Below are 14,795 nucleotides of genomic sequence, written 5' to 3'. Positions count from 1 at the left end.
TTTTTAAAGATGTGGCCATAAAGAAAATTCTCTCCTAAAACAAAAACAATGAAAGCATGGTGAAAAGTGACAACTAATGTCTGATTCTAGAGTTTGGAAGACAATAAGGTGTGGGAGGAATGGTAATAAACTGAAGAGTACATGCCCGGTTTCAAGAGAACACCTCTAAGCATCCAGCCTGTGGTTACCATTTACCAGGGGAGGCTTGATATTGCCAGATCATCTGACTTTTCCAGAGATACTCTTAAGTAGGATATTCATGTGCAATACTCTGATTTTTTTCTTGACTCAAATGTTCACTAAATACTTGAAGCTTTTCTACTACTATTTTTTTAAAAATAAGCATGATCTTTGTTCTGGCTTGAATGTGAGCCAAGCACTTTCTGCCAACTAAGGGAGAGAGCTTATCTAAAATGACACTAACACAGAGGAAAGCAGAGCTGAGAGATGGTGAGAATCTGAGTCCTGGTGATGTCCTTTGAACCCCTGGATCCAGCCACACATGCAATTTCCTATGTCCCTGAACTTGTCAACTGCATAGCTTAACAATTTCTTCCTTTTGCTTCAGTTTTTTTTTTTTTTAAGATTTTATTTATTTATTTGAGACAGAGAGAATGAGAGAGAGAGAGAGCACATGAGAGGGGGGAGGGTCAGAGGGAGAAGCAGGCTCCCCGCCGAGCAGGGAGCCCGATGCGGGACTCGATCCAGGGACTCCAGGATCATGACCTGAGCCGAAGGCAGTCGCTTAACCAACTGAGCCACCCAGGCGCCCGCTTTTGCTTCAGTTTGAGTTATGGTTCTTTTACTTGCAACTGCAAAAAACAAAACAAAACAAAAAAACTAATCAATAAAAGGATCTCAGGGTCATTCACAACTCATAGCAGGATTGTTCAATGTGAACATGCCAAGGATCTCTTGTCATTTGAAATGGCTAGCAAGAAGGTGTGTCAGGGCCAGAGTAAGATGCACAGATAGAAAGAAGCTGTGTCACAAAGAGCCCAGGACACTTTCCTACAAATTCATTCCTTCACCCACAGGCAATAGTAAGCCAGTGAAAGTTTTGGGAAGTGGCCACAGCTTTCCCCATCTCAGGATTTTTATTTGGGATTTTGTCTTCTCTACAATTTTTTCCCTACTAGTTGCTTCCACGGCAGTGGAGGGGTTTCCTCCAACGTGATGGGGTGGAGCCTGTGTTTTCTGTATTTCTAACCTTCTTGAGTCATGTTGCAGACTCATTTGATAGTTTGTAATCCCCAGGTGAATCTACAGTAAGCAGAAGCTCTTGGCACTTTGAATACATGATGCAATAAAGCCAAAGGCATGGTATTAGAACAAATGGAACAGTATTTTCTTAAGTGTGTTTAGGTTAGAGTTATGTTAGATTTGGGAACCTGGCAATTTAATAGGTGGGAGAACTTTCATCAAACTTCAGAAAGTACATGTATAATTCATGGCTGCTTGGTACATGGAATTGCAGGGAGAGATTATAACCAGAGAGAGATGCAGTATGACAAAGTACAAAATAGCATCACCTGTCACCCTGCTGAGCCTCCTCTTGCAATTTATGGGGACTGTCAGCTACTAACAATCTAAATAACTCATTTCCATGCCAGAGATTATAATGGAAGCAGAAAATACATGGTAGATCAATTCCATGTTGTGACTTTTTTGAAATGAGGACACAGCCTGGTATGGTGTATGGGTATCCCAGGAGCTAACATGACTAAAGACCTAATAGGCACTTTTTACCATATTGATCTTTTGTTTTTTTTCTCAAAGGTCCCAAAATTCACTAAAGAAGTACTGAGACGGAACCGGTTGAGAAAGAATGATGGGAAACTGTTTTCATGTCCTAATATCCGTAGGGCTTTGGGGTCAACCAGACCTGGACTTGAATCCTGACTCCTCCAGTTACCTCCATTAAGTAATACAGGTCTCTGAGCCTCAGTTTCCTTATCAGTAAAATGGAGTCAGTAGTAGTAATAGCAAGTTGTAATACCAAGTATATGTTCCTTTGTGCTTCATTTTTAAAATGGATTCAGATAAAAATTTGTGAGTAGTAATCATAGTGGGTTTTGTTTTCCCCTTTGGGGGGGGGTGTGTGGAGAAATACACACAGTGAGAATCAGAGAGAGAGAGAGAGCAAGTGAGAGAGAGATAAGAAATGTGAAGAGCTTGAACTCTGAGACCAGCCTACTGTGGTTCAAGTTAGAGCTCTGCTACTTACGTAACCTGTTCAAATTACTTCGTTTCTCAGTGTCTCATTTACCTATCTGCTAAGTAGAGATGATTATACTATTTTATCTTTAAGGTTCTTCCAGGGGTTAAATCAATAAATATATGGAAAGTGTTTAGAACAGTGCCTGGCAAATAGTGTACTATATGTCTTAGCTATCAGCAGTAATTGTATTATTAATTGGACACTCTATTATTTCTGTTAAGAAGGATAATGATAATAATTACTCATTCAATGTAGAGGGTTATGAGATTTGAGGAGGAAAATGATGAAGGGTAGGTAGACTTTGAAGTTATTCCTGGTTTAAATTTTGTTCAACATTTGTTTCTACTTTTATAAAAATGGGGATGACATTTTCTACCCCTTGAGGTGAAAATGGCATTAAAACAAGATCCTAGTATACCAGCCTGGACTACAGACACTGTTGTGATGACCTCTCGTTTTACAGAGGAGGGAGTAGGGTAGATTAAGCCATCTGCCCACAGACACACAAATGATTTGGCCAAGTGTCTTTCCCAAAATCCTTTGCCCTCTTCACTCCCCAGATGCTGTCTCCCCCAAAGGACCTTGGGAACATGTAAGGGACAGCGGCAGTCTTTGGGCTTTCATATCATGGAAAATACCATGTGAATCAATGTAATAGGTATTTGGAGGATTCTGTCCAGTTCATCTTTTCTGAAAACTTCCCTCAGCAGCCAGGTTCCTGACACGTGATCCCACCTCCTGTTATACGATTGGGCCAGGTTTCGGTATGTGATCCAAGGGGGGACAATCAGATCCACTCTCTGAGGAATTGGGAATTGGAAGATGAGTTCCTCCAAATCCTTCATCACAATTCAGCCGCAATGATCTTTTGGAAAGGCAATCACCCTCTCCAGTTTCCAACACATGTGTGTGGTACCTTATTGTTCTTGAAATAAGAACATGTTTAGTCTGGACTTAGACACTGTGGACCTATAGGGCCTCATCTCACACTGTATCACATTTTTGGGGGGCGCTGCAGCCTTGCTGGCCTTCACTGACCCTTGAACTCACCATGCTGCTTTTTGCTATGAGGCCTTTGCACATGCTGTTCCCTCCAACTGGAACACCAGTCCCTCTACTCTCATCTTTCCAGGGCCACTTCGACAGTTACTTTCTCAAGGAAATCTCCCCTCATCTCCTTGGTTGGGTCAAACTTGTCCACTGTGGGCTTTCATTGCACTGTCTTTCCATCCTAACGCTGCCCACAGCTGTGATTATACATCCGTATGTGTGATTAGTTGATTAATGACCACATGTCCTAGCAGTTACTTTTGTTGAATTTTGTATCCCCAGCACCTGGAACAATGCCTGGCTCGTAACAGGTACTCAGGAAATACCCACCAAGCAAATGAATAGATACCAAGGATAGGCAGAGCTGCAGAGTGAAGGGATACACAGCCCTGCTGCTGGGATTTGAGAGCTGTCCTGGTCCCCAGCTCGCCCTTCTAGAAGGCTGCTTTTTCTATTTTTCTTCAGATTCAGTCAAAGACATTCACCATGATTCCATTGAATTCTTATATTTTGTTTTCTGTCCTATGAGTGGGGTTTTCTTATCTACAACTGAATGAGACCCTTCATGCTGTTGTAAGGAGATGGAAAGTGAGAAAATCCTGAGGGTTTTCTTCTTCCAAGATGATCCAGCATGAGGATATACAGCACAGGCAATAAAGATGGCCACAGCTCAGAGAAACATAAAGGTTGTTTGTTGTTTTTGCCTGCTGTTAAATCAGCAGACTACCCAGCCTGACCTGGGAGCACCACTGCACTTACTCCTAGTTCTGCTGGGTCTCACATTCAGTCCTTGTAATGCCTATCCTGACTTCTGTATTCACCTCCCCATTTTTAATACTCTCTCCTCCCACAGAGCCTATTGGAGTTCCTTAGTGACTTAGTCACATGCAAACCTTTCCTTCCAGGAGATCCAACATTGAAAGCAACATCTGAAGATCCTGTCTATATTTAAGAGATATCTTGGTTTACCTTAAACCTTTTAGAGTATCCCCAGCTCTTCCTGTCTACTCTGGATTCATTGTTTTTCTCCTTCCCAGTTTGTGTGTGTTTGTGTGTGTGTGTGTGTGTGTGTGTGTGTGTGTGTGTGAGATTGAACCCAATCAACTTTCATCCAGTTGCCAAAACCAGGACTTAGAATCTGGGCACCACTCTGCTTCATCCCTTTCCCTGGCTCCCCACTCAGTCAAACCCACTGAGTTCATCCACCCTTCTACCTGCTAAATATCTCCCCCATCCACCTGCTTCCTCATCTGTGCCCTTGCTGCCACCATCCTAGCCAAGCTGCCATGATCGCTCTCTCTCTCCAGGATGACTAGAATGTTTCCAATCCTCCCCCTGCCTCCAGGCTTGCCCCTTGCTTACTGCTCATCTTCCCAAACATGAATCTGACCGTGTCTGTCATTTCGCCTCCTCTTTACCACTTAAGGGACATAGCCTTAGAACTCAATATCACTGAATACTGTCCCATCTACAAACATTGCAAATGCCAGCTTCTGATTCCAGGGACCGCAAATTCCTATTCTTCCAGCTCAAAGGCAACTACGTCTGATACCATAATTCTTCAACTTCACTATGACACTAGGCCATTCACACCACCACCTTCTCCAGATTCATTTGCCCTCCTCCACTACTTTTCTCTCCCATTTCTATCCTGATCTCATGGCCCATCACTTGCAACTGCCTGCTTCCAAATGCCCACTTACACAATATCCCTGACTCATTTTCTCTCCATACCATATTTGCTTGGCAAAACCCAACCCTAGATGCAGTAAGCCATCTGCCTTCTCTGTGCTACACCTGGGCCGCTAAAAACACTAGAGAGAAAATAAATCCAGTATACTAGTTTTACATCTTACAGTGTTTTTTCTACTGAGCTTACTTGCCTGCTTTCCAAGATCCAATCTAGCTTCATAAGGTTGTTGTGAAGATTAAGAGTTAATATATTAAAAATTGATTAAAGTAATACCTGGCACATGGGAAGAACTCAATGAATGTTGGCTATTGATAATATGATTATTATTGTTATTACTGTCATTGTCATTAACCCATTCTTCTCCCATCTGATGACCTTACCTTATACTTGAGAAAGTAGAAAACTTCAGATGAGAACTCCCTAATCTTGCTGTCATCAACTCTTCAGACCTCCCAATAGCCCTACTGATCTCATTCTTCTCTCCAAAAGTCAATTCCTTACATCTTATATACTTTTGCTTTCTTAAGACCTGTCCATTTTCCCAAGTACCCCTTTTATCTTTTATACCATAAAATAAAATGCTAGATATCATCTGAACTAAATTATTAAGCCACACACCTGTGCTCTGGACAGTCCATTAAGTCAAAGATTTAAAGCATGTTCCACAAAATGGCACTGGGTGTCTGGCCTCTAGATGAAAAAAGTTTAGGATGAAAATAAGCATCAATTGCTTGGAAAAAAAAAAAAGAAAATCCTGTAATTAATGTCCTAGTTGATTCACATATTTGTACCCTGAAAGCCATTTCCTTCAGAATTGCAATTCATTATCCCAGAGCAATTTAGCTCTGGTGCTTACATGTCTAAAAGTGTAAGAACCATCCAGACAGAAAGGCCAACTGAACTAATTATTTAGGCATCATAATCTTTAATTAGATCAATAGGAGAAGAGCATCAGTACACATCTTAGGGGGTTTTTTCTACATTGCTTATTCTCTCCAAGGAACCCTGAGCATCAATACTAATCCATAGGAAAGTATTCAGAAAAACACGGCAGATTAACAGTGAGAGAAAGTATAATTTGGATGAAATTAATCACTGTTGTCATTGTACAAAAGCAATAGTTGCTTATGAGTCCAGGACATTGAAGACCATGACCTTTTCTGCCACAGTCTTAGGGTCCCTATTAGTCTCAGAGCCCATGGCTTTCAAAACATTACCATTGGTGGAGACAAATGACATTCCATCACTAGTATGTACTTTTCCATTCACAAGAAAACCCTATAATTATTATACTTTTAATGATATCACCCAAGAAACTCACTGAGTATGAATCACAGAGCAGAATCAGAGCTTTCCTAACTCACTAAGTTCAGGGAAGACCACAGAAGGGAATAATGGAATTGGAGACTTGGCCATTAGGTCTGTATTTGGTCATTATTTAGATATTGGTTTTATAATAATTCATATTTATCCTACTAAGGATTCACATGTATATGAATATAGAATATAAATATATAGAGAGGAAATGGCATACTCTCCCATTCATGGCATGTTATAATTATCATCCAGTGGTAGGAGCCTCTTCTTTTTTAATTTTTATTTCCTATTTTTCTCTACCAGCTACCCACACTAGTGCACATAATATATATCCTTCAAGTCACCTTCCATATTTTATACACATTTAAAATATACCTGTACCCTTGAAAAAATATGGTCTTTGTGTGTACATGTTTTGCGTTTACATAAATGGTATTATGCTATAAATCTCATCTTATTTCTTACCTTCTTCCATTTCATTAGGCTTTTGAAATTTATTCACATTGCTCTATATAGATATGGCACTCAGATCTCTGGTTTTCTCTTACTCTCTGCCTTCACTCATTGACTCAAGAAGAACCAAAGGATCACCAAAAAGCAACCAATTCAGCCAGCTTTATTTGTGAACAAGGAAATAAAGGCTTACTTCTCTTCAAAAAAAAAAAAAAAAAAAGGAAAATCATGTATTGTACTTCCTTAACTTCTTTTTAGTTCTTTTCTTGGTGGTATGAGAAAAGGTACTACCTGAGATGTGTTTTTGTTTTTTTTTATTCCAGATTCAACCAAATAAAATGAGTGAAAGCTGCCTCTTTTGAGCATTTGCTGTGCATTAGGCACTAGGTCAGGAACAAAATTCTCATTTAATTCTCCTAACAGTCCTTTGAGTTGGGAAACATTATGTCCATTTTATACAAAGAGGATATTGAGGCTAAGAGAGGCTCAGTAGCTTGCTTGGGCTCCCAAAGCTTATAGGAGGCGCAGTTAGGATTCAAATGCACATTTCCTCAAGTCTGTCCACAACCCAATTCCAAGTGCAATCACACAGTGCAAGGCCAGTACTCCAGAAATCCTGCACCTGAATTTCTTTGTCTTTCATATAATAGTTCAGAGACAATGGCAATTTAGAGGAGGTGGAAGAGGACGCCTGAGAACACCTTTCAAGAGAGCATTGCACTTCTGGACAAAGAAAAGATACGAATGTGGACTTGGCTCAGCTAAAATCTTGTAGTAGGTTATCAATGATAATTTTATGTATCTAGATGCCACTGACTAACATAAAAGGCCTGAGTCATCTCTAGATGAGTATTTTGTACCTAAAAAACGAAACAAACTCATCACCCAAGGACCAAATCCCAAGATATCCCAACTGTGGTGTGTGTCTCAAAAGCACGTTATACATGGAGAGTGAAGAGTAGACGAACGCTGCTGAGTAATGTCTTAAATCAGGGGTCGCTGTGATAGGATTCATTGCTGAGTAGTTGTGGGGCAGAACACTATTACTGGGAACATTTCCATCTTATCAACATCCCAACTGTTAAATATCTTTTATAAGATTTTATTTATTTGAGAGAGAGCGCACACGCACACGAGTTGGGGGAGGGACAGAAGGAGAGGGAAAGAGAGAATGTCAAGCAGACTCCCCACTAAGCAGAGCCCCAGGTGGGGCTCGACCTCACCACCTTGGGATCATGACCAAAATCAAGAGTCGGACACTTAACTGATTGAGTCACCCAGGCACCCCTTATTAAGTATTAGCAACCCACTTAAGCTTGCTTGAGCCAGAAAAAAAAAAAAAAAAAAAACAAAAAAAAACACATACACCAAAACAAAATAAAACAAAACAACCAAAAAACTTTTTTTAATGGAGGGAGAGAACTTGCTATAATGATCATGAGGTATTTCAGGAAGCCATGTGAAGGAATGAAGATGAGCCTCCAGGAGGGCTGGGCTGGGGAACTGGGAAGCCCCCAAAACTCTACATGTCTGGACTGTGTTCACTCTCCAGCAGAGTTGCTTCCTTTTTTTCATCATCTCTACTTTGTACTATTGCTGCCCCAGAGCTCCCAATTGTTTATAATTGTGGTAGGCAGAATAATGCCTGCCCAGAGATGTCCATATCTTTATCCCCAGATTCCGCGAATGTGCTACATTTTTGTGGCAAAGGAGTATTAAGATTACTAATCGAATTTCAGTTGCCAATCAGCGATCTTAAAGTAGAGAGAGTGGCCTGGATTATCCCGGTGGGCTCAGTGTAATCACACAATCACAGGGTGAGACCTGTGTTGGATTTCTAACCTACAGAACGGTAAAGTAAGAAATTTGTGTTGTGTTCAGCCACTAAGTTTGTGATAACTTGTTATGGCATTCATAGGAAACTAAAACAATAATGTTACTAGTTATTGAGCACTTTTTACATGCGAAGAACAATGTGCTAAGCATCTTAGATGGTGTGGGCCCTGCCACTGCCCTTATTAGTTTTCAAGGGAGGGAACTCAGGGGACTCAGCGGTTAAATAACCAGCCTAAGGACAACTAGTTAAGTGGTGGAGCATGCCTTAGGTGTCTTACTTCATAACTGGTCCTCTTAGCCAACCACAGATAGAGACTGAAAGGCTGCTGCTTGATTGGATTCTGAATTCTATTAGAGAGAATCTGATTGGCCTTATTTGAACCATGTGATCAGCTCCAGTCCAATCAGATGATGCTCAGGGCGGTGAGCTTATGTACAACCATCATGGAGGCACGATGTTATCTCTGTAGGTCCCATAGGTCAGAGAAGAGAAAGACGCATGGAACAACTTTCATCTTTCCAACTGTTACACGGTTCCCCCTCGCTTGTTTGCTTTGTGGCCTCCTCAGCTCTTCTCCCCTCTCACCCTCTATCTGAAGTGGACCAACACTCCCCTTTTGCCAATGGACAGCCTCAGTGGGTGGGTTAGTGGCCCCCAAGGTCATTCTCAAACACTCCCCACTCACACGCAGGCACAGTCTTGGCATTTATTCTTTGGCATTACCAAACTGGAAAGAGGGTCTTTCTAACCAAGGAAATAAATATGGTTTTGAACCAAAGAGATAAATAAGAGTCATATAATTATCATGGAGAATTTCATATGGTAAATATCAACCTCCTTTGTCCTTCTAGTTCCCTCCAGCAAAATGCCAATGAGGTTTGCAAAGCAGTCATCAATTTAGACTTTCCTGTTGCCTGATAGTGTCTTAATCACCCACCACATTAACACATGGTGAGTTAAAGGGGCAGGAGTCTCCTATGATAGCAGTCTGATTTTCTGCAGAAAATAAAAAACTTGCCTAGCTGCAGAGAGAGGTTGGAGTCACAGGGGACAGATACTGTGGACGTGTGTGACATCACCAGTTAAGCACCAGCTTTTTTCTGGAAGCCAGGCGCAGGGTTCGTGAGGACCGTGGAACAGAGATAAGACAAAGGATGGGGGGCTGGGAACTCTCCTACTACACAGCCACTGCTGGGCCTCCTAATCCACTGACAGCTCTAGCATTTCTGTTGCAACAAGCACGCATTAAGTTAGCATGACTAATTTTTTCTTCTATTCCAAGTTGTACATCTTTCCACATTTTAACGTTTCTCAAAGCACAACTGACAATTGATGTGCACATTTAGTGTTTTTCTTCCAGAAAGGTGCTATAAAATCAGTGATGTGTCTTACAAATGGGGTGTCTTAGAATCATGAAAATGTGGTAATAAATCTCATGTAGGGAGAGTTACTTTGGTTTAGATGAGCAGATAAAGGGGTCTGGTCTTTATCTGGTCTGGAAAGGAGGGGCCAGGTCACATAGAAAAACAGACTGAGTTCCTTAAAAGATTTCAGAATTTAGGGGTTCCATTATTTTTACTAGAGGTCTCTGGAAGACCCATAAACTGATGTCCACTGAGCTGAGCCTGGAACCCATCCAGCCTCAGGGCTCAGTCCTCTCAGAGCCATCCTTGGGAGCTTCAGCTCTGTGCCTCTGCATCCTAAAGGCAGAGACACATTTGCAGAAGTGGGTCCTTTCCAGATGGGACTTCAGGCCCCAGAGGCACCAGTCATTCTAAGGCATGCCTAACTGCCATACTCATTTTTGCAGAGAGAGATGGAGGTGATGAGGTAAAGGGCAAGCACTGGGATATTAACCTGGGATGACTCCTTGAATGGCTGGTTTTCAGATGTTGCTCCTTATTATACAGAATCCCTTTCATTCTCCAAAAGAGACTTTGGCAAAGTCAGATCGAGGAAGACTTCATTTTGCACAGAACCCAGCTGTTCCAGAGAACATTATGTCCTCATACCTTCTACCAACAGTATCTCTTGGACCAATAAAAGGCTTGCAGATCTTCCCAAACAGTAATAATGATTATCGCTTATTGAGCACTGATGTACAGGTACTGTGCTAAATTCTTTATAGGAGTGAATTCTATGAATTTATATGAATTAGTTTTCATAACAATCCCTATTATACTGATGAAGAAATTGGGAATCAGAGAGATTAAGTAACATTCTCAAGGTCACACAGCAAAAGCCAGCAGAGCCAGGAACCAAACCCAGATCTACATCACTCCAAAGCCTTGCCTCTAAGCCACTTACCCACGCTGCCAGCCTCTAGCCACTTATTTTCTCCATCCCAAAGTAGGCTGCCCAGCAGGTGGACAGAAAAGGCTTCTAGCCAGACAATGTTAAAGCTACCAAGGAAAGCAAATGCTAGCTGCTTCCATGTAAGCACACTCTTCTGTGTACATTGGTTTCCTGTCCTCCAGGAGCTCAGAGACTGGGGGGAGGCAGAGAAGAGAAAGGAAACAAAACAAGTACAACACACTGTGATGAGCAAAAGTACAGACCAAAGACTGCTGATGTGCCAAGCCCGTTGAAAGTGCAAAGGAAGGAAGCCAGGACAGTGTTAATGTCAGCCCCAGAGCTGATTGTCCCCTGGCCACCCTCCTCTTTCCAGGCTGCGATGGCTCTGGGGAGGAGAAGTCAACAGATACTTGCCCAAGTTGCCATTCATTTCCTGAAGTTCATAGTCAGGAGAGAAAACTGCATCTCCCCCTCTTGCACTTAGAAAAATGGAGGTGTTGGGATAATTATGATTCATCCTTTGATCTGTGTCTATATCTGCAAAGCATAAATAGTGTCAGCTGGTAAAGTCTGATTGCTCCAATACATCAGGTTTATATTTTGAATAACACAAGACTTGGTTGTTACACTGGTAAATAATTTAGTCTGAAATACAAGCTCCAGGCAAGAAACATGAGATCAAACATGGGGAACTGCGGTGCCCTAGCAAACACACTGCTACCCTGTGAAGAGTTCTTCTAAATTCACTGCTGGAGGAAGGAGGGAAAATGACAACAGGTGGTGAATCAGCCATGGTCCTTCTGGCCACTGCCCAAATAAAATGGTTTTGCTGACATCAAAGGAGAGATTAATATCAATCATGAACATGGAGGGGGGATGTGACAGCAAAGGAGAACTCCTCCAGGTTCTAACACCAAAGCATTTCTTCACCCACCGCAAACCCTCAGCCTTGCCCAAGCTGAAGAGCAATGCCCATTTCTTAAGTCTCCTTTGAAAAAGTATTCTATGCCACAGGGTGCAGAAAAGTGGAAGGGAATGCATGGTCTGATTTCTTTGACTTCATATTTCTGGGGCAGAAATAAAAATTAACAAATGGAGAGTTTATTATGGTATGGGAGATTAGGATTTGAAATGCAGCTGCCATGTGACCGCAGTTAAGTTCAAGTGAACAGCAACATTTCTGGAAGGAGAAAATGCATTAACATGTTATCAGTGGTTACCGTTGGGGGATGGGAGAATAGCTGTATGCAGTACTTCTTGTTACTATCAAAGGGAGATCCTGATGGGAATGTAGGGGCCGCTGTATTGTCTTGAGATGACCTTTCAGATTGGTCTGGACAGTAATGGTAATGCCTCTGTGATGGGCATGACCTCCCTTGAAGAAAGAGAATCTTTCTTCTGCCAGCGAATCTTTGGTAAATGGGAAGGATTTCAGTTGGCTCTTACTACTCTCTACTTGATTGGTAATGACAATGTGGGTGGGACAGAGAGATGAAAAGGATTCTAAAATCAGTGGAATAAAAGGCCTGATTGATTAGTGATGTCTACCTGAGGGCAGAGAGAAATTAGCACGAGTGCTAATATTTGCTGTCTGGGCTCAGAGTCAGCCATCTGCATTCGAATCTCGGCTTCGAGCATGGGCTTTTGAACCTTGAAAATTCACCCTCACTTTCTTGGATCTGTTACAGACTTGTGGGAATTAGAGGATATAATCTATGAGAATGTAGCTGGCATTGGTATATGCTTAACAAATCCCCGCCACACACACACACACACACACACACACACACACACACACACACACCTATCCTCTCCCCTTTCTTTTCCTTTTCATCCTGCAGGACACAGAGATCATAAGAGAACATTATTCTATTTTTCAGAATGCTCACAGATTCAGTATAATTCTAAGTCCTTCAACCAGCCAATGGAAGGTCTCAGGGTAAAGAAAGATTGGAACCGTCTCCTGCACCTTATGCCTGGCCTAAGTCACACTGTTGAGGGTTATGAGTTCCAGTTTTCAACAGCAGCTGTAACACCCACTTTCTATAGGAAAACACCATGCAGTTGACAGGTCTAGAAGACAAGGTGTTTCAAGGCCAAATAGTGTTAGAAATAGTATCAGAATGAGGGAAACAGAAAAATACCTCATTTAACTGGGCATATGCTGAGCTAAGCAGATTACATATGGAATTTTTGGAATTCCTCCTCTGAGGCTGGAAGCCTGGAACTTTAATAGCTACATATTCCTGGAGGTAAAGAATTTCTTGATTGGGCTGAGAAATGCAATTCCCATTCATTGGACTTCAACTGGAGAAGGGTATCCAATTTTGGATTCTCTGTGGCTCTCATTTTCCTCTTTAGAGTCTGTGTATCCAGTCTCTTAAGAAATGGGTATTTTTAGGTCCTGGTCTGGAGAACAATAAGTCAGCAAAATTCCAATAATTAGTACTGGGGAAAATTGGCCCATTAGTGCTGTTGCCATTTCCATTTTAATAGAATTTATTTTTGCTGAAGGCTGGCAGCACGGTAGGTGGGAAAAGTGTGTATGTTTTGGATTCCATCCCATAAGGGTTTAAACCCCCATTTACCAACTTACTTTCACTTTCTGAGCTGCAGATCTTCATATATTAAATGATACTAAAGGCACTTACACATTTCAGGATTTTTGTAAGATCTGAAGTTTATCACTCACTACTCTCTCTAGCAGATGCTATTGGTACCCAGTGTCACTTTCCCTCAGCCCAATTCTGACTTTAGCTATAGAGAATGGTCACTGCCTGTGTCCTGTCTCAAGTCCCCACTGTGTCTCTCCACTTTTCTGTTTCAGATCTTTTTTCAAAATGGTGGCAGCTCACTCAAGGCACACATAGGCAGATCCTAGAAACACAGGGGAGTTAACACCAATATGGCAACCCTCGGCCAATGGGAGATGGGAGTCAGTGGATAATGCCCCCAAGGGGGGACATTCTGAGGTGCATCCTCCACAGTTTCTCAGAGGATCCCCAGCAAGATACTTTCTGGATGTCCATAGTGGTAATCAGCTCAATATAACACCTCCTTTATCAACTTTCCTTCCTTTTTCATCTCATTTGCCCTACTCTTCCTTCCTACTTTTGGAGCTAAACTGTCACATAAACTATCTGCACCCAAGTCCCTGTCTCAGGTTTTGTTTGGGAGAGATTCACACTAACATCATAGCTGTGTTAACTATTCTTACTTTTGTCCAACACTCTCTGTTCCTCCTTCATTTCCCACACTCATGGATGACTCCATTTCTCCCTTAAAGATTGAGGAAATCCACCATCTTCATTTCTTTTATATCTCTTTGCCCATCTTTCTTTCTTCCATTCTTAGGGAAACAGGACCACTTTCTAGAACCAACACTTTTATGTTGTCTTGAAAAAGTCTGATTCTCTGACAGGATCATCCATTTCAGTTACAGGCACCACCATCCTCTTAGTTGCTTAACCCAGAAACTTTCAGGTCGTACTCTTCTCATCCTCTAATCAACCACCAAATCCTAAATGTTTCTCAATTTTATCTACTTCTCTCTAAATTAATAATAGCTAACCTTTTTTAAGGTATTTGCTATGTGCTAAGCATCTTTTTAAAAAAAGACTAATCTAGGGGAGGAGCAAGATGGTGGAGGAGTAGGAGACCTAAATTTCGTCTGGTCCCAGGAATTCAGCTAGATAGAGATCAAACCATTCTGAACACCTATGAACTCAACAGGAGATCGAAGAAAAGAATAGCAGCAACTCTCTGAACAGAAAAGTGACCACTTTCTGGAAGGTAGGATGTGCGGAGAAGTGAATCTGAGGCGATATTCGGGAGGATAGACGGCGGGGGAGGGGGCCTCCATCGGCCGCTACCGGCAAGTGATAAAGCAGTGGGGCACAAAATTGGAACTTGTAGAAGTCTGCTCTGCT

General features: G+C 41.8%; 1 long non-coding RNA gene across 1 annotated transcript in view; it reads right to left on the bottom strand.

Annotated features, from left to right (window-relative positions):
* Positions 1–574: 574 nt before the first annotated feature.
* Positions 575–14,795, bottom strand: part of LOC144382077 (uncharacterized) — a 405,648-nt gene continuing 391,427 nt past the window's right edge. The window contains exon 7 of the long non-coding RNA XR_013448474.1: positions 575–812. This is a non-coding gene — a long non-coding RNA (uncharacterized LOC144382077). The remainder of the gene's footprint in view (positions 813–14,795) is intronic.

Source organism: Halichoerus grypus, chromosome 6 (assembly GCF_964656455.1).
Source record: "Halichoerus grypus chromosome 6, mHalGry1.hap1.1, whole genome shotgun sequence".
Taxonomy (NCBI): Eukaryota; Metazoa; Chordata; class Mammalia; order Carnivora; family Phocidae; genus Halichoerus; species Halichoerus grypus.
Note: the sequence above shows the minus strand (reverse complement) of the source record. Positions and strands in the feature narration are given on the sequence as shown.